The 19,223-nt window shown below is 41.2% G+C and overlaps 1 protein-coding gene across 1 annotated transcript in view; it reads left to right on the top strand.

Annotated features, from left to right (window-relative positions):
- The window catches only part of large2 (LARGE xylosyl- and glucuronyltransferase 2), a 140,501-nt gene that overhangs the window by 50,691 nt on the left and 70,587 nt on the right, over positions 1–19,223 (top strand). The window contains exon 2 of the mRNA XM_086295213.1: positions 12,438–12,538. The gene's annotated coding sequence lies outside the window, so the exon portion shown is untranslated. The remainder of the gene's footprint in view (positions 1–12,437; positions 12,539–19,223) is intronic.

Here is a 19,223-nt window from a genome sequence, read left to right as displayed (position 1 = left end):
CAATGGCATGATCACCTCATTATTCTTTGCTGCTCGCTCCAGAATCCTGTGCCAAGTCCACAAGCGACTGAGGCAGCAGCAGGGACAGCAAGAGACTGAGCTGATGGGTTGATTGTGCATGCAGAGTGGATGTCACAGGGTGTGTGTGAACCAGATCTCAGCTGCTGATTGCTAAGAATGGTTCTTTATTTTATTCAAAATAACAGCAACTTCCTAAGGATTATTTTGGATACATAAAGAGATCAGTCAGGTTAATGGATGGCACATCTGTTTTGTTTAATCGGATGAACTCTGGTCATGTACGGCACCTTTAGCTTTTTATGTTTTCATAGTTGTGGATCGAATTAAAACAGTGAAAGTGAAAAACATTAGTTTCCTTAAAAAGTGAAGGGATAGCCACATGTCCGATGCCCTCCCTCTATTTTGGTCCTCTATGCCAAGCAGAAGAATAACAAAGTCGAAGCTTTTAACCCCCCTCGACTTCCCTCCTCACTCTCCCATCTCTAACCAAAGCCAGAATCCCTCCCAAAGTCCCCAAACTCATCTGGAAATCTTTCTTATCTCAGCTCATCCCAGTTTTTCACCCAGCAGCAACGTTCTCGGCAGTTTGAGCAGCACTGAAAATTTAAGGATTCCAAACCCAAATTCATCCCAAAATCTAACCTGACTATGAATGTGCGTGCTCTCAGAAAAACATGCTGTGAATATTTGAAAAGCCCTGCAGCATTTCATTGCTTTAGTCTGTGTGTCCAGGTGAGAGAGAGCAGTGCCATTTGATCTTGAGTTAACAAGGAAGAGATGAATTAAAGAGACGTTTTTGTCCCCACAGAACAAGAGTCTTGATGCATTTGGATGCACCACGTGCTCTTAAAATGCAGAATTTCTCCTGAGAGGCGGAGCAGCATTTGTGATGTTTGTTTGTTGTTGCAAAGCATATGGATAGTGATCAAAGTTAGACATACTTTAACTTTAAAAGAAACGTGGTACGAAGCACGTTTCAGACCAAAAATTGCAATCTTGAAAGAACAGAGAAAACGTGATGCATACATTTCCATCAGCTTGTTTATTATGACCAGACCCAGTGACTCAGACTCTGTATATCTCGTAACATTCCTTGAAACTGCTTAACATCTCTGAGTCTTGGGTCTGAATTTCTAACATGTCGTCTTGGTTTTGACAGAGATCTGCAGCGTTCACAGCTGACAAAGACATATCGTCTGATTAAATGGCAGCACATGAAACTATGGGAGCTGATAACTATGGATAGCTGAAACTCACTGAAACGATGCAAAATAAACATGAAAATGTTTATTACTTTGAGTACTTTGAATGCTCAGAGTAGAAAAGTGCTATATAGGATCTAGCCCATTTAACATTGTTATACAATGTGGTTGTAAACTGAGACAAAATGTCCATTGCCAAGTTTAGAGTTAAAAAATGAACAGAATGGGATTCAAACTGACGACTACAGGTGAGGACAAACCTATTAACTTTGTAAAGCTCAAAGCGTGTAAAATCAAGTCAGATCTGAGGAACTGGAACTGGGAATCCCATCAAGGTGGAAGGAATCACGAAGACCTACACCTGAGCTACAGGTGTTCACCTACTAACCCGAAGGTTGGTGGTTCCATCCCAGTCTGCATGCCAAATGTTCTTGGGCAACATACTAACCCCATGTTGCCCTCCAATACATACATATGAATGTCTGTGGGAATGTTGGATAGAAAGCAGCTTAGAAAAAGTGTTTTGTGTGATTGGGTGAATGAACAAGTTGTGCAAAGCACTCTGAGTGCTCAGAGAGTAGAAAAGCGCTATATAAGAACCAGCCCATTTACCATTTACCAAGAACTGATATGTGAAAATTTTGAAAGAAAACCTCAAGCAGTCGGTTGTGAAACTGGGTCTGGGTCGTTTCTTTGTCTTCCAACAACACCAACCCAAAACATGCATCGCTCTTTGTAAGAATCATTTCCAACTGAATGGCCTGCACAAAGCCCCGACTTGAACATATGTTGGGTGAACTGAAGACCAAGGTCTGTGCCTGAAGATCATCAAATTTGGAGGATCTTAAGAGATTTGTCAAAGAAGAATGGCCTAAAAACATGTGAGACTTAAAAACTGCATGACTACAGGCTCTTATACAGCAAAAAAGATACACAACTGACTTTCAGCATCAGGGGTCAAATAATTCGATTTTTGTGAAATAATATTGTTTCTGTGTGCGATTAAAATATAAAGATCAGAAATAAAACTATAATATTTGGAAAGGCTGCGTTAAAGTTTTCTTTAGTTTTGGTGCCTCAAAATACTTTTAAAGAATGACATTTTTTTTTATGGCGGGCTAATAATTCTGACCCTATCTGGATTAGACGCAAACACACAAAATTTATCTTTATGTCCAAAATGTTTCTCCCATCTTTTAGCTTGTGAGCCACACCTCCTTTTTCATCTCCAGTAGAGGCCATAATAGAGTGATTTTTAAAAACACATTTATTTACTTAATAATGATCCATATAAACATTCAGCTCTGCTACCACTTCCAACATAAATGAAGACAGAAAACTAAACAGCAGTGATGTTTGCAGGGTTACTGAAGTTGGACTACCTGGTATATAATGTTGTGCTACGTGATTGCTAGCGACACAGCTATGTTAGCATAACATTAGCACAGTGAAGCTGGAGGATGAACGCCAACTTTTTTTCCAATCGATAAAAGTTAACGTGAGGGATTCTGGTGGTCAGGGACAAATGCAGTCGCATAGCAGGATGCTATACACGGGCCAAACTTCAGTCAGGAGAACAACTGAGATTATGCATCCACAATACGAGGTTAGTTAATATACTGCAACAACATGGGAATAGAACAGCTGCGAGAGAATTCAACATTAATGAATCAATGTTACGGAAGTGGAGGAAGCGCAGTTTTTGGCTTTCCCCATATTTCAAAAGTGCTTCATCTCTTTGCTATGACTGTCGGCATATTGTGCAGATGATAATAGTTGTAGCCACTGCGATGCTTTCGACCAAAACAGGCGCAGCTTGATGACATCATCAACATGCGCTATCGCGATAGAGTGATACAGTCAAAATCTCTATCGTTGGCCAAATTTATATCGTTTCTATCGTATATCGTTTATATCGCCCACCCCTACTCAACAGTGCCTCCTGCAGTTCTTCTAGAGTTGAGGGATGATTCAAGACAATGTTGTCTTGAATCATCCCTTGTTAATAATTTGCCAAAGGTTTGTTCTGAAACCTTTGGCAAATTATTAACAAACTCCTCCGTCTTCTATGCATTTCACAGATAATTTGAAAACGTTAACAGACAAGAGCTCCCTCTGCTCTTAGCCCTGGCAGAACAGTCGAAGCAGTTTTGTGCCTCAACTTTGCTGATTTGCATTGTCTTTGCTGATCATTATGTGACAACTGCTGCAGCAATACATCATTACCAATAGTTGGCAAATTGGACAGGATGATCTTTCACAAAACAACTCCCCTCTCAACTAGGCTATTCACCTTGTCTATAGAATCCAGAAACATGACAACCGCATTATTTCTCCTAGACCCTGCCTTCATGCTGTCACATTCGACAAGTTCCCCTACAGCCAAACAACACTTCTCAACCGAGTAATTCAATGGGTATTTTAATACCATACTGACAGGAAAGGCTCCAAAAGCCTTCAGAACCACATATCATTTCCGCTATCGTACCCAGCTAAGTGCTATATGCTGCTGAAAAAAACACCAAAAACACGCCAGTGAAAGAAAGTTGTGTGAACAGAGCTAAAATGTGAATCACCACTGTAAAAAGTAAAGTTCAAACCTTTAGAAAACCTCACACTCATTCTCCTCTCCACACATGCAGCAGACGCTCATGCATGCACACCCAAAAGAAAGACGGACAGACAGAACATGTTCTGTTCAGTATGCCTTGAATCTGCTTTAACTCATCAGGAAAGTGTTCACTGACATCACTGATCAAAGGGAAGTTATTCTCCCAAACTCTGCTATACAGCTGGATTCTGCAACCACAGGAGTCACCCCCTGCTGGCCATTAAAAAGAACTAAGGCGCTTCAGTATTGTCTACTCTTTTTAGAGCCAGAAGCTACATCCATCTTTTATTTCGTCTATGATAACGGCAATCCACAGATTCAATGTGGTCATCTCTCTTATGTAAGCAAAGCATGTCTGGTCGAAGGTTTCAATAAAATATGGAAGCATAACAGAACCCAGCATATTCACATCACTAAGTGAGCCCCCAGTAGCAGAGGACATTGATTGCAACTTAATCCATCCCATTGTGAGTTGCTTTTAAAACTGGTTTATTGTTTTTTACAACACAAAGACAAAACCATCAAGATTACGAAGCAAGCATGGAAAAGGAAGAAACCCTTAAGCTCTCTATAAATTACCCCTTTAGTTCCCTTAATTTATTTTCATCAACACCAAAGCTTCATATGCCCTAATACATGATACATGTGCAGCAGCTAGTCAGTAGCAATATTTAAAATGCATGCTCATCAAATGCACTCCAAATCGTGACACGGGAGATTAGTTTGTGGCCATAAAGGTTGTATAATATAAATGTAGCACAGTATTCCGTCACAGGAGGATCAAATATTCTCGTAAGGTCATCCAGTGAGAGAATCTGCCAAATCGAACATGTGGCGCTACCTGCCTCAAACCCTTGTGAATAAGGGAGTAGCTGAACGTAACCTCAGTGCAATGTAAGACTGAAAGCAGTGTGTGTTTATTTCATCGTGTTAGGGTTTGGTACAGCTTTACGAAATGATGATGATTTCTACAAATTAGAAAGCGCTGTTCTGTTTTCACAACAACGCAATAAATGTTTTAATTTTTTTTAAACACCAAAATCGATAAATAATCAAAAGATTACGCTGTCAATATTGAACAAAATGAGTGTGATTATAGTTTTGCCAAGGACTGTGCAGCCCTAGCTTGTTGCACAAAAACGGAAGTGATTTGTGTCACTTGAAAGGTTGCCTTCAGTTGACACCTACGGTTTCCCACAGTTACTTTTTTTCTAACCATTACCTCGGTCACTCTTCTTTGATTGTGTCCTGACAAAGACGTGCCAGGAAGTGGATGTTGGGGACATTTCGGTCAGCGATATTCTTCCAAGTTGATTTTCCTTCTCCCAAGATTTTCCTCTTCCATCAGTTTTTTTTCCTGGTCTCCCGTTGTACTCTCAGCCTGCTGCGATCCCCCTCTTTTCTTTTTTTCTTTTCTTTTTTTTTTGCGTTGTTGTCTCCTTAACTGGACTCCCCCAGGCCTGATTCTTTGGCTCAGTGGGGCTGTTGCTTGGCCGCTTTCTTTCTGTGGGCACACAAGGACTCCTGGATTCAGAGCTGACATTGATTTTCCTTTTCTTTGGCAATTTGAACCATGAAGAAAATGCAGACGCTTAGTAGTAGTATGTTTTTTGTTTTTTTTTTGTTTTGTTTTTTTTTTTTAAATGAGATCATTTAGATAAATGGCAGTAAGTCTGGGACAGATGAAGACTATTCTTATCTTGAATTCTTTAACTCATTTAACTCGATGCTTTCAGGAAGCACAAGCAAGTCAATATTGTTTTTTTGCTCATACTGCTGCAGTTTTTCCTTCTGTTAACTTGCATTTCCTTCTTGAGCTTTCCAGAAACAGCAAAACAACCAGGGTTTCGTTAGCCGCTGTTTCTGCAAAGAGCAGAGCAAAAAGTGTGGACTACAGCAGATGTTCAGGCAGGACCAGCACTACGGGGAAGTGGCTGAGGGGGCAGTTAAAAATGGTGATGGGGCAAATTTTATCCTGCTGTGCCTATTTTTACCTTTTCTTTATTAATCACCTAGAAATATAATGGCATGTTTGACTCAATTTACCCTGGTTTATCTTCCATTATTACTTAAATTCCCATACAGAAAAGAAATAGTAAAAACTTATATGTGATTACTCATGAAAGTGGCCACTTTCGCATTACTTTCATACATTGTTTTAGTAAGTATCCAAAACATACAAGTTTCATTATATAATTTTTCAAGGGATCTTATATCTGTTTTCACACTTATATGCTTTTCATACAAGTTTCACACAAGACAGATACAAACTTTATAAGATTTATATATATCTTTTCCATATGGGTTAGTACCATTTATAAAATGATTTCCATGTTTTATGCAGTATGACTTGAAACTAGAGATTCTAGCCCAGAAAAATCATCAGAGATATGTTCATGCAGGTCATAAAATAGAGAGCTAAAAGTCGTTCTATACAGCTGGATTTGGTTTTTTTTGCGACCCGGGGAATTGCATCCAGCTGGGTATTAAATACAATACTGTTAATATTGTGAATTGAATGAAATTAGCGAATTCATTTATTTTGCATTAGCTCAAAAAGAATCTGTACAGCCATGAAGAGCAGCCAAAGCAGAAACATAGATGCGTTCTGTCTTCTGACACTCCCTTCAAGCACAGCGTTATGTCCAAATTCCTCGACGACATTGATCCGTATCAGGATAGCGTCACACAGTTGCTGCAGACTTGTCGGGTGCATCCGTACGTGAATCATAGAATCATACATGTGGTGACTATGGTCACCAAATTTTTGTCATTTAATTTTTTTGTAATTGTTCGTTTAGTTTAGCATGAATCCTCTTGAAAAAGAATAGTTTTTCCGTTTTTGTTTTTCTTGTTTTTTGAAAAAAAAAAAAAAGCTTGCCAAAAAATACTTAAACTTTAAAAATGTATGTTGTCCTTTGTCCTTCTAGTGGGCCAGATTAGAGTCTTTGCTGGGCTGATTATGCCATATTTGACACCCCTGCTGTATACCATAGAGATGGCTGTGTGGGGAAAATCTTAGTAGATCAGCAGTTTCTGAAATACTCCGACACCAACACATCTGGCACCAGCAACCATCCCAAATTCAGAGTTACGTGAATTGCTACCATGTTACTGATTGATTAGATATTTGTGTTAACAAGCAGTCAAACAGGTGTACCTAACAAAGTGACAGTGACTGTATAAGGGCTTTGACTTGACCACTGTTCAGGCAAATTAGCTCGGCTGACTCCAGTCAGTTCACTGTTGAGATTTTGCAGATCATTGTCATTTTGTAGAATTTGAAACCGCTGCAGCTGTGCTGTGATCACAGTTTCACACATCAAAGACTGTGTAGCAAGGGAAAAAATTAAAAGGCTGTAAATTGGCTTCAGTGTGGTGTGACTCGTGTCTGTTTGTGTCAGCAATTAAGTCACTTCAGTTTACATTTTTAATGTTGCCTCCACGTGTTCTGGCCTGAAAAATACAGAATTGGGAAAAAGAAGTGGTTTCAGTGGAAGTAGAGAGTTAGATTTGTGTGATACATACCCAGATAAGGTTGGGAAACGTGCAGTCTGCTGAGACTGACTGCACATCCAGATGAACAGAATCAACCTTTTGGGTCATTACTGTTTATTGTACCTTTCTAGCTACTCTTAAATCTGCTACATTGGATTGGTTGCGCTGAACAAGTCCCTGATGTGAAATGTGCCCTAGCCATTATCCTTACTTGACCTTGTTATTTAGCACCAGACCTCGCTGAAAATGGAAAGAAAGTCTGAATACTGGGTCTTAATTTCTCAGTTAAAGAAAAAAAGGAGGGGTGGCACCATATATAAAGGATGGATTTAACCTCCGGATACACAATATGAACCCAATGAATGCCGTAAATGGGGAAAATGACCCTATTTGTCGCATGATTTATGGCCTCTGTAAACATTTCTTCTAATGACTTTATAGCCTGAGTCAGAAGTTTCAAGTTCTCTTTAATACTTCAGTAAGATGATGTTCATTTGGTAAATGATGCTCCCATTATAGTCTAATGGACAATAGAACAGGGAGTGCTTTAGGATGAGGTTATTTTGTGATTGACAAAGTACTGCTATTATAGTCATACAATGTTCCTGGAGTTATAATTCAGGTCCACCCCTCACCCAGCATGTCCAGTCTTGTGAAAAAAAACAATGCCAAACCTGAGGCTTTAAAATAGCCGCCCACTAGCCAGTGTGTCACGCCACAGTGACGGCCATCCATCTCTTAAATAGTCTATGGTTGTTAGTTAGAGAGAGACATAACACAGAAGACACCGTCAGCAGCTTGGGGTTTTTCCATGTCTGGTATTGCATCAGTGTTTCCTTGTGTGTTTTTAGTAGTTTGTGACTTGACTGTAAACTTAGGACAGGTGAGTTAAAATGACCGAAATCTGCTCTGATATTTAGTAGTTTCAGTACAAGAGAATGGAGACTATAGCGGGGGACTGTTGTGACATGAGTGCAAATGAACTGGGCGAATAATATAAATCCATATCCTTCACTTCCACTGTATTTATTTTAGTTTTGTTGTTACAGCCATTTTATTTGATCTTGAATGCATTTGTTGTTTTTTATTTTAAAAAGTTGTGAAACTCTTGTTTAAATGATCAATTGTGCTGCCTCCATAGAAATTCCGTCTGTTTTTATTTAAAGGCCTCACTTAACTTGTGCATTTTTTATAGATGTACTCGAGGCTGGTACAACACACATCTGACTTACTTGTTAATGATTTGTTTTAAGAAACTGCCATGGTTTGTTTCTTTTCCCCTAAAGCCTAAATGAGCATTTAAGTTTTTGTCAAGTCAAAAATTACATTGAGTTTACTTGAAAAATGACAAACTGTCCATGTTAAAAAGCTGAAGATGTGTATTTCTGGCATTCTGTGTGTTCTCGCATGCAGGGGTCAGAAATCACCCAACAGCTATTTTTATACAGCAGGTGGGGGGACCCCTGAGGCATGCCTACAGTGGAAATTTACCTGCCCCCCAATGTCTGTGTCTGGGGATTTAAGATTGGCACGTGACAGATAAGAGCAGTGATCCTCCCCCCGTGTCTGTGCACTCACACAGAGAGTATGCACCACGGTGCGTTTGCATGTGCTAAACTCTGCTAAGCCTTGGCCGTGGGGAAGAAGAGCACATTTTCTCTTTCCAGAAATATCTTCATTGCTGTAAGAAGAATCAAATAATCAGATTAGCTAAGGCCATGCAAACTAAGCTGAATCCCTTGATTGTGTTTACTACCAACTAAAACAAAAAGACAAGCTCCTTCTCACACTGGGCTGGACTCAGTCTGGGGTAGATGGCCCCCTCCTCCTGCTCCTCTCGCCCCAGGCCGTATGGAGGAGCTTTAATGGCTGCTGTTGTTTCACACTAAGAGCCAATCTGGCTGTGCTCCTGGAGCCATCAGACGGGCTGTTAGCACACAAACAACAGCATCACTCCAGCTATCAGCTGCAGTAAAAACAGTGTGGGACCTCCTGTGGTTCAGGATGATCCTAGCCCCCCCACATCCTCGTTGATGCTGGTGCAGATTAGACTGTCGGCATGCGAGGAGACTGTTTGTCACAGGCTCTGGCTAAGATCGGGCTCCGGGGCAGAATTTCTCGGATTTTTGACAGGCGTCGTGTCGCCTCCCTCTGTTCTATACAACAGAAGAGAGGAGCTGCCGTCTGGATGGAGCCCAGGCAATGCCAGGGAGGACAAAAGAAAGACAAGATTTTTTTTGTGTATGTTAATTCTTTTCCCTCTTCTTTTTTCACTCCTGCCGTCTGCTTCTCTGTCCCCCTGTTTCCCTCCAGAGCTTCACCCCACAGTGTTCCCTTCCCGAAAGTCAACCGTTGTAAGCCCTGCCCACAGACTTGGAGTCACGTTTTACACAACACCCCTCACAACAATAACCCGTGATGTTTTTATCTCAGTAAATCAGTCTGATTGGAAGGCACCATTGATCCATTCCAGTGCTCCTGAGCTTTTTCATCAGGCATTCTTTATGGAAAAGGCAACGATGGATACAGTTCAAAAAGATCAAAAAGTCTGAAATAAAAATTTAAGGAAAATGAATGCATTTACATTCATTTTTTACATTTTTTTTAAGTCGTTGTGGTTTTATTGTTGCTTGCTTATTTTTGTTTTGGCCCATTATTAAGTGCTTAATTTATTTGAGAATGTAGTTATTTGGGCCAAGGCCAAGAATAATGCTGGTCATCTTCTTACTCTTCCATTAGCAACTTCAAAGTAGCTTCAGAGCTAGTCTAAGACAGCCATCCCACTTCCACAGTATAAAAGGTCCGGTGGCTACTGTGACATCACTCATGTCACCTTTGTGATTGGATCAGACTGAAAACACAAGCTCATTGGCTAAAGGAATTCGAAGTCATTAGCCAATTGTTTATTTCCGAATCTTATTCTATGACACTGAGGGGGGAAAAAATCTGTTTGCATTTTAATCAGTATCACTCCCTCCAGTTAATACACGACACCACGGTTCTTCATTCACTGATGGATTTATTCTTCCGTCAAACTTCTCCTCAGAAACACCATAAAATCCACCGTCAAACTGTTATTACATAAAAGTACAGAATGACCAACATAAATATTACAAATAAACATTTAAACCCAAGTTAACAAATACGCGATAAACAAACACAGTTAACGTACCTCGCTGGCTGCACGTAACCGTGAGGGAATGAGTCCGCTTCAGGAACAAAACTTAACAAAAATAATTCCCAATTTCTTCTTCTTTGCAGCTTTCTTTTACTTTAAACTGCTTATTTATTCCTTCTTCTGCCTTAGTTAACTTATTAACTTAGCTTCTTTGCACATGCTTTTTACTTCCCTTTACGTCACTTAAAAAGGCCTGTGTGCAACACAGAATGAACCTTAGTTCCTACCCCAAAAGGAACAACAATAAATAAAGAAAATAAATAACATAAATGAACACAATAAATTAAACAAACTGACATAATTTACATTTATGGCAGTTAAAATCAGTGTAATCCAAAACAAGTAACTGAAACCATAAATGTTTAGAGAGGTCTGGGCACTTTTGCAGCTACAGCTATTGCTCCCTGGTGGCCATTTAAGAGAATGCAGGTCTAATGGTGCAGACGACAGTCAGGACATGTTCCCCGACCCAAAGGCGCAGGGAACAAACGCTCTTGTCCACTGGAAAAACTCCAACGTACAGGCAGCAAGGCGAGGGGATACTAAGATTCCTACCTCAGCCTGCCGCCTCTCGCCAAGGGCAACTCTAGACTAAGGGAGTCCAGCTCCTCTCCAGGGTTCTGGAGCCCTTTGCGTTGAGCTGGTACCTCTCAACCTCACGCGGTGGATCGGGTCCTTCCCCACCAGAGAGGTGACATTCCATTTTCCAATCGTTAGTCTCGGTAGCTGGTGATTGGCCCAACAGGGTCTCTGACCCCGGCCGCCGCATGGGCCCACCCTACAGGTAGTAGCCCCATGTCCCATGGTCTCCAGGCGCTCGCCCTCGGGCACCCTCCCTGGGCCTGGTTCCAGGGTGGGGCCCTGGTAACCCTATCCTGGGCAGGGTGAATTGTTCCCTAGATCTTATACTCACAGGGGTTTTTGAATCCTCTCTTTGTCTGGTCCATCACCTGAAACCAGTTTGCCATGGGAGGCTGTACGAGGGAGCAAAAGCCCCCTGGCAACATGAGATCCCTGGGACACACAAGCCCCTCCACCATGTGAAGGTAGCGGATGTATGGATGGAAGGAACGTTTAGTATTTCCAAACAAAAATTGCTGCACTACATGTATTACAAATAAAGAAAACGTATCATGACAGTACCCGTAGATCTCCATCAAATACCATATCCCATCAGTATGACTACATATAAATTATTACCTATAAAGAATATTCAACTGAAAATAATTTGTTCTGTGGTAAACAGGCAAATGAGATACAATCGCTAAGACTGTTTGAAAAATCCATGCAGCTGAGGGTCTTCTTTGTTCTGGAGAGCTTTCGGTAGACCGGAAGAAACACTGCAAAGGAGAGGTAGAAATGACTGAAAAGTCTTAAAAATGATCCAAAAAGATTCAGTTTAATGTCATTTGGGCAAAGAAAGAGGGTATGTAACTAGTACTAATGGCTTATTTATTGACTTTTTTGAAAAGGTTTTGCATTTGATGTTTAAAATGGCACAGGAGTCCTTGTTGCTTAAAAAGACGAGCTGCTGCACTGCTGAACCCACGCATGCACAGGAAGTGATGTAGTATTTAGCCTCAAATTAAAGAAATAGACAACCTCACACTCCTGTGCAGGTTGATCGACAGAGGAGACATGGTTTCAGAGCGCTGGCAACCGAAAAACCTTGTGAATTTCAACTTGAGCAATGACAGTAATGAGAAGCTCTGTCTGCTGCGTGATTGACAGCTCAGTCTGTAGCTTTTGCTGTTTGATATTCAGATGCTTTTGGTTGAGCAGCTCAGAGGAAATCTTCACTCTTTCTGTTCATTTCTGTTAAAAAAATATTATTCTTTAGTATCTTATAAGATTGTCTGAATATTAGTAATTGTTCCAGTCCTGCCATACAGCTGCTGTCATCTCATAGCTATTTTTATTTCTGCAGACTGGATCTTCCCCGGATGGTTCCTGTTGACTTCGACTGAAGAGCCTCTCCGTCACTTCTCATCACTTTACCCCACACGGGGATTTACATTAGCCAATCTGGTGAGGAATCTTTTTAATTAATTATATTTTTTTGCCTGTAAAACACCCCCTCAGTGAGTGCGTGTGGACCTGCATAGAGTCTCTGAAGAAAACGACTGAAGAGTTGGTGTAAAATCAGCTGTGTGGGGACATAATAGGATTCAGTTTATATCTGATGAGATGCAGAGAAATCTTCAGAGACCAGATTCACAAATTCTTGGATGTAATCCAGAGATGAGCTGCTTGGAACTGGTGAATGTATTGTTTTGGCTCTTTGTTGATTCCTGTGCATGTGCGTTTACGTGACTGGTTTTGTGATATTTTTTTTCTGTTGTCTTGTTTGTGTGACATGACAGGAAATCTAAAATGTTCAGCAGCAGCAGCAGCAGCTGTGGTGCTTTACCCAGCAAACACCTCTAGAACATGTTGTCCCACATCACAAAGGTCATTGCATAATTATGTTGTGTAAATTAGCATCCAAGGTATTTATCCCCTGTGGCTGTCACATGGTGTTATTTTTCTTCTTCTTCCTCTTAATAGAGCTGCAGTGGAAATTATTTATGTGTGCTTGAAGCAGTTTGGGTACAAATTTAGCTCAGAGGAGCAGCTCTCTGAGGAAGCTTCCCATACGATCGATGCTGCACTGTTATATGATTTTCTGTAGCATCGGACTTGCTAAATGGAAGCATCACAGCACTTTGTTTTTCTTCGGCTGTTGCTTTTGAATTGATGTCTGCATATTTTTAGTCATTTATGTAAAATTTTAATGTGCCAGACTTATAACAAGTAATGTCTTTGTAGATGTTACTCAGATGTTTGCAGTTTTACAGGTGGCCGACTAGTGTGTTTAATTAAAAACGGCAGCTTTTGAATCAGGGGCCGTTTGGACTTGGTGATGAATCAGATTTGAATTAAAATTAAAATAAATTACAATTTTGGCTTGGAGCAGTTTTGGGTTAAATGCTGTTAGGTCTGTGGATAACACAAACTGTAGACATCTTGAATCTTTACATTTAAAACTTGCATTTAAAGCTGCATTTCCTCCAAAAAGTAACAGAGGCAGCATCTGCCTACAAGGGTTCGAGTCTAGCTTTACAAAAGAAACAGTCACCAGCATAGAAAAAACTACAAATGGAAGATTTCAACTAGTGCAACTGCTGTAATAGCTCTGTCCTGTTTGGAAAGAAAAGCAAAGTAAGTTGTACAAGACTTTGCATTCAAAAACTCCACAGCTGAGGTTTTGCTTCAACATCTGCCAGAGCAACACTCTGCGTGGCCTCTTAGCACAGGTCAGTTGCATCCAGTGTCCCACAGGCTAATTAAGCCCAACCAGGAGTCCTTCTAGTGCTTGATGGCTCCCTTCACTTCCAGTGTCCACCAACCCATTCAGGGATTACCACCATGACAGCTACCTTGAGGTTTGGAAACAGGGTCCATGTCCAGAGGCTGATGTCACCAGCTTTCCTCAGAATACTGTTGAAGTTGGGATTAACAATCCTATGGATCCCAGCCTCTGCCAGATTTTTCTACCTTCTCTGTATGTTTTGGGTGTCCCCGCCCAACTGCTCACCAGCTGGTCATCAGGAGCTCAGCTCCTCTCTTCACCTAAATGTCCAGAACACACAGCCACAGGTCTAATACAGAATCAATCATCGACCTGCAACTGAGTGTCCTGATGCCACTCTGCTGTGCGCTAAAGAATGCATTTGTGTTCAGACATGGTGTTAATCAAGGACAAACTTTGACTTGCAGAGAAGTCCAATGATACAACACTGCTCAGGTTCAGATCAGGCAAGCCGTTCCTCTAGAACAGGGGTGGGGAACTCCAGGCCTCGAGGGCCGATGTCCTGCAGATTTTAGATCTCACCCTGGGTCAACACACCTGAAATGATTAGGTCATTCCAGACCTCTGGAGAACTTCAAGACATGTTGAGGAGGTCATTTAGCCATTTAAATCAGTTGTGTTAGATCAAGGACACATCTAAAACCTGCAGGACACCGGCCCTCGAGGCCTGGAGCTCGACACCCCTGCTCTAGATGACTCACCTCCAGCCCTCACTGTCGTTTCACACATGAGCATTGAAATATCCCAGTAGGACAATGGAGCTGCCAGGTAGGGCACCCTCCAGCGCTGCAGCCAGCAACTTCAACAAGGCTGAGTACTTTGTATTATTAAACTGCAATCTGGATGCCTTCCATGAGCCACAGTTGCATTAAAGCAATGCTCTTGTCCACTTGAAAAAAAAAAACAATTTTCAGGCACAAGAATACCTTCCTCTGCCAGCCACGTCTCGCCAAAGACAACACAGCCCAAGCTGAGTATGACATCAGGACTCGCTAAGGCTCCTCCCACAACAAAGACAAAAGAGAGATCATCAGTTACACAAAAGTGTCATAATCCTATTTCCCACCAAACTGTTAATGGCAGCAGCAAAATAATAAGATGTTGGCTATCCCAGTGGTCTGAAACTATACAACCATACCTCATGCTCGTAGCCTGACAGTCCCGATTGGACAGAGTAGTTAAATGTGGTGTGTTTCAGTGGGGGTTTTTTTCACATTAATTAGATAGCAATAATTAAATATTAAAATGCTATTAAAAGTTCTTAAATGAAACTGCTGGACACCAGTTTAGAAGCTGTAACTCTAAATGTTAAGAAAAAATCATTAGCACCACTAATCAGTTACTTGAGCAGTCTTCAGTGCCCTGACTTAATAATGCTAGACTGCACCACAGGACAACCACCTGGTGTCTGACACCAGATTACCTTTCAGGTGGTAAATATCTCAAATCTCTCTCGCCTGTTAATGAAACAGGCAGCAGCTGCAGTAGCCTGTTGGCTATCGTGAATGATAGCCAACACACACACAGTTAACTGTCTGGTTAGGCAGATTTACATCACCAAGTTAGACCTGAGCACTGATGCACTGTTATCATATCTAAAAGACCTCATAGTACAATACAGGGAGTGCAGAATTATTAGGCAAGTTGTATTTTTGAGGAATAATTTTATTATTGAACAACAACCATGTTCTCAATGAACCCAAAAAACTCATTAATATCAAAGCTGAATGTTTTTGGAAGTAGTTTTTAGTTTGTTTTTAGTTTTAGCTATTTTAGGGGGATATCTGTGTGTGCAGGTGACTATTACTGTGCATAATTATTAGGCAACTTAACAAAAAACAAATATATACCCATTTCAATTATATATTTTTACCAGTGACACCAATATAACATCTCCACATTCACAAATATACATTTCTGACATTCAAAAACAAAACAAAAACAAATCAGCGACCAATATAGCCACCTTTCTTTGCAAGGACACTCAAAAGCCTGCCATCCATGGATTCTGTCAGTGTTTTGATCTGTTCACCATCAACATTGCGTGCAGCAGCAACCACAGCCTCCCAGACACTGTTCAGAGAGGTGTACTGTTTTCCCTCCTTGTAAATCTCACATTTGATGATGGACCACAGGTTCTCAATGGGGTTCAGATCAGGTGAACAAGGAGGCCATGTCATTAGTTTTTCTTCTTTTATACCCTTTCTTGCCAGCCATGCTGTGGAGTACTTGGACGCGTGTGATGGAGCATTGTCCTGCATGAAAATCATGTTTTTCTTGAAGGATGCAGACTTCTTCCTGTACCACTGCTTGAAGAAGGTGTCTTCCAGAAACTGGCAGTAGGACTGGGAGTTGAGCTTGACTCCATCCTCAACCCGAAAAGGCCCCACAAGCTCATCTTTGATGATACCAGCCCAAACCAGTACTCCACCTTGCTGGCGTCTGAGTCGGACTGGAGCTCTCTGCCCTTTACCAATCCAGCCACGGGCCCATCCATCTGGCCCATCAAGACTCACTCTCATTTCATCAGTCCATAAAACCTTAGAAAGCCCAGTCTTGATGTTTCAGCTTGTGTGTCTTGTTCAGTGGTGGTCGTCTTTCAGCCTTTCTTACCTTGGCCATGTCTCTGAGTATTGCACAACTTGTGCTCTTGGGCACTCCAGTGATGTTGCAGCTCTGAAATATGGCCAAACTAGTGGCAAGTGGCATCTTGGCAGCTGCACGCTTGACTTTTCTCAGTTCACGGGCAGTTATTTTGCGCCTTGGTTTTTCTACACGCTTCTTGCGACCCTGTTGACTATTTTGAATGAAACGCTTGATTGTTCGATGATCACGCTTCAGAAGCTTTGCAATTTTGAGACTGCTGCATCCCTCTGCAAGATATCTCACTATTTTTGACTTTTCTGAGCCTGTCAAGTCCTTCTTTTGACCCATTTTACCAAAGGAAAGGACGTTGCCTAATAATTATGCACACCTGATATAGGGTGTTGATGTCATTAGACCACACCCCTTCTCATTACAGAGATGCACATCACCTAATATGCTTAATTGGTAGTAGGCTTTCGAGCCTATACAGCTTGGAGTAAGACAACATGCATGAAGAGGATGATGTGGACAAAATACTCATTTGCCTAATAATTCTGCACTCCCTGTAGAGCATTTTAGCTCCTGTTTCAACAACATTAAAGTATTGAACAGTTGTCATGAATGTTAATCTGCAATTACCCATATTGGTCATCTCTCAGGTAGCGGCTATGGCTAATAAAAGAGCTGCAACATTAATGTGGGAGCTAGCTAACAAACAACATCAGTCCTGCTCCCTGACCTCTAACTATAGTTAATATAGTGCTCATTTAACAGAATTAAGTTTAAGTCTCTGAAAATTTGAATTTAATTAGCAGTTAGGGAGTCACGTGTCATGTGTAAACCATACAGTTATTTTTCACTTGGTCAGATAACTGACATGTTTCTATTGTCAGATTTTTCTTTAAAAAACAGAGCTGGAGATGTTCACCCCTACACGTCCATGTGTGTGTGTGTGTAACTCCGCCAGAGTGCCTGTTTCACTTTTCCTGGTCCCAAGTCCAGATAGAGGAGCAGGGTTGGAATTGAGATGTTGAAAAAATGATAATTGCAAAAAGAAATTTAATGTGTAGTTCTAAATATATTCTAAGTGCTTTTAGCATGTTTTTTACTCTGTCTCTCTCATTGTATTATTTCTTTCTCCTACAACGTAGGTTACAATAATGTAAGCATGACCAATTATGGAAATTAGGCGATGGCGTCATTTTGCGACTTCTTGCGACTTTTAGGACAACCAATAGCGATTTTCCTGACTGACGAGTTGGCAACACTGGGATTCTCTCCTGTGCGTGTTTTGTCCTGTCTGCTTTCTGCTCTTCCCTGATTGTCTATTGGAGGTTTTTTCTTCCAACCATTTATTTCCATGTACTTACTCATAAGAGGTAAACTAAAACAGAAATGAATTGAAATGAAAAGGAGGCGTTCACGACTTTTTGGCCAGCTGATTGAGCTTTTCTCCCGGTATCAGCTCGGGCATCTTCGCAGCCACTTGCCCAAATCCCCGTCCACACTTGCAAAATGGCTTTGCTTTCGATTAGCCTTTTTTCCCTTCTTCTGTTTTTCCCCCCTCTTAGAAACATAATTACCATCATGTCAACATGAAGCCCTCTGTGTTTTGTGTTCCATGTGTAGGTTTAATTTCTCAGGCTGGTTGCAGTGAGAGGAAACAGAAGGAGAACGACTCGCTGAATTCTTATTTTTTTATTTTTCCTCTCATCCTGATTACTGTGCCGTCCTCCTCCCTCTGCTTTACCCCTCGGGTTATTTAGACTTTGGGAATAAACTGCCTCTGAAGTCTGTGCGAAACGAGAGGATGTGCCAGTGCGCCGTCAGCTCCGTCACAACGCATAAAGCGGTTGGATGAGTTAGCGAGGGGGTGCTGTCTCCACCTGCGTGTGTGTTCAGGATATTTCATTGAGGGGCGTAGGCGGCATCTGGAGGCGTTTCCATTCCAATTTAAAACGAACCAACAATAATTTTCCACTTGATAAACCAAATGACATGTGGTACCTTTATAAACTGCAGCTCTTCACCCAGAGCATGTAAGTGGCACCTCCATAACGTTAATATTAAAAATCCAAAAGATGTAATTTATGGTAAATTTATGGCCTTATCTGCTGATAGATAAAGATACTTTAAAGCCATGATTCGAGCACTTCCTCCAGCCCTCACCAGATCACCATTAAATCAGTCTCACTTTCTCCTTTAGCGTACTCTTTACCCCAGAACTCGGATATTTTCCTTCCTTTTTATTGGTGCAGTTGTTGACAAAGTTTAAAAAGTGCCTTGTTGCACTGGCTTTGAAGATTGCTGCTTAGGGAACGACCTGGGACGTTCCTTGAGGTTGTCCTTTTGACCGTTCTCTCTTTGGTCCCTTTTTCAGAAGTTGTTAATGATGCCTGGAAGGATTCACTGCCTCAAAGGCTAAAGTCAGAGATCAAAAGTGTCTTATCCAAAAAAAAGAAACTTTACAGATTATAAGACTAATGAACGTAACCTGCTCCTGCTTTTTAAAGCAATTAAAATAGGTCTATAATCCTGTTGCTTTAAGGTACGAGTTTACTGATTGATTATAACACTATGTTTGCCACATCATTAGGTGCCAGATCGTTACGTGCAATGGCAATGTAGCTTACCATTGCCAGTGTGTGAATGTGTGCGTGAATGGGTGAATGACTGAATGTAGTGTAAAGCGCTTTGGGGTCCTTAGGGACTGAGGAAAGCGCTATACAAATGCAGGCCATTTACCATTTACCGTCTGGGATGGAGGAGGAGATG

Source organism: Aulonocara sp. 'chitande type north' Nkhata Bay, linkage group LG1, assembly GCF_057382095.1.
Source record: "Aulonocara sp. 'chitande type north' Nkhata Bay isolate Kocher_YH1m ecotype deep benthic linkage group LG1, A_spYH_male_GT1.1, whole genome shotgun sequence".
NCBI classification, from domain to species: Eukaryota; Metazoa; Chordata; class Actinopteri; order Cichliformes; family Cichlidae; genus Aulonocara; species Aulonocara sp. 'chitande type north' Nkhata Bay.
Note: the sequence above shows the minus strand (reverse complement) of the source record. Positions and strands in the feature narration are given on the sequence as shown.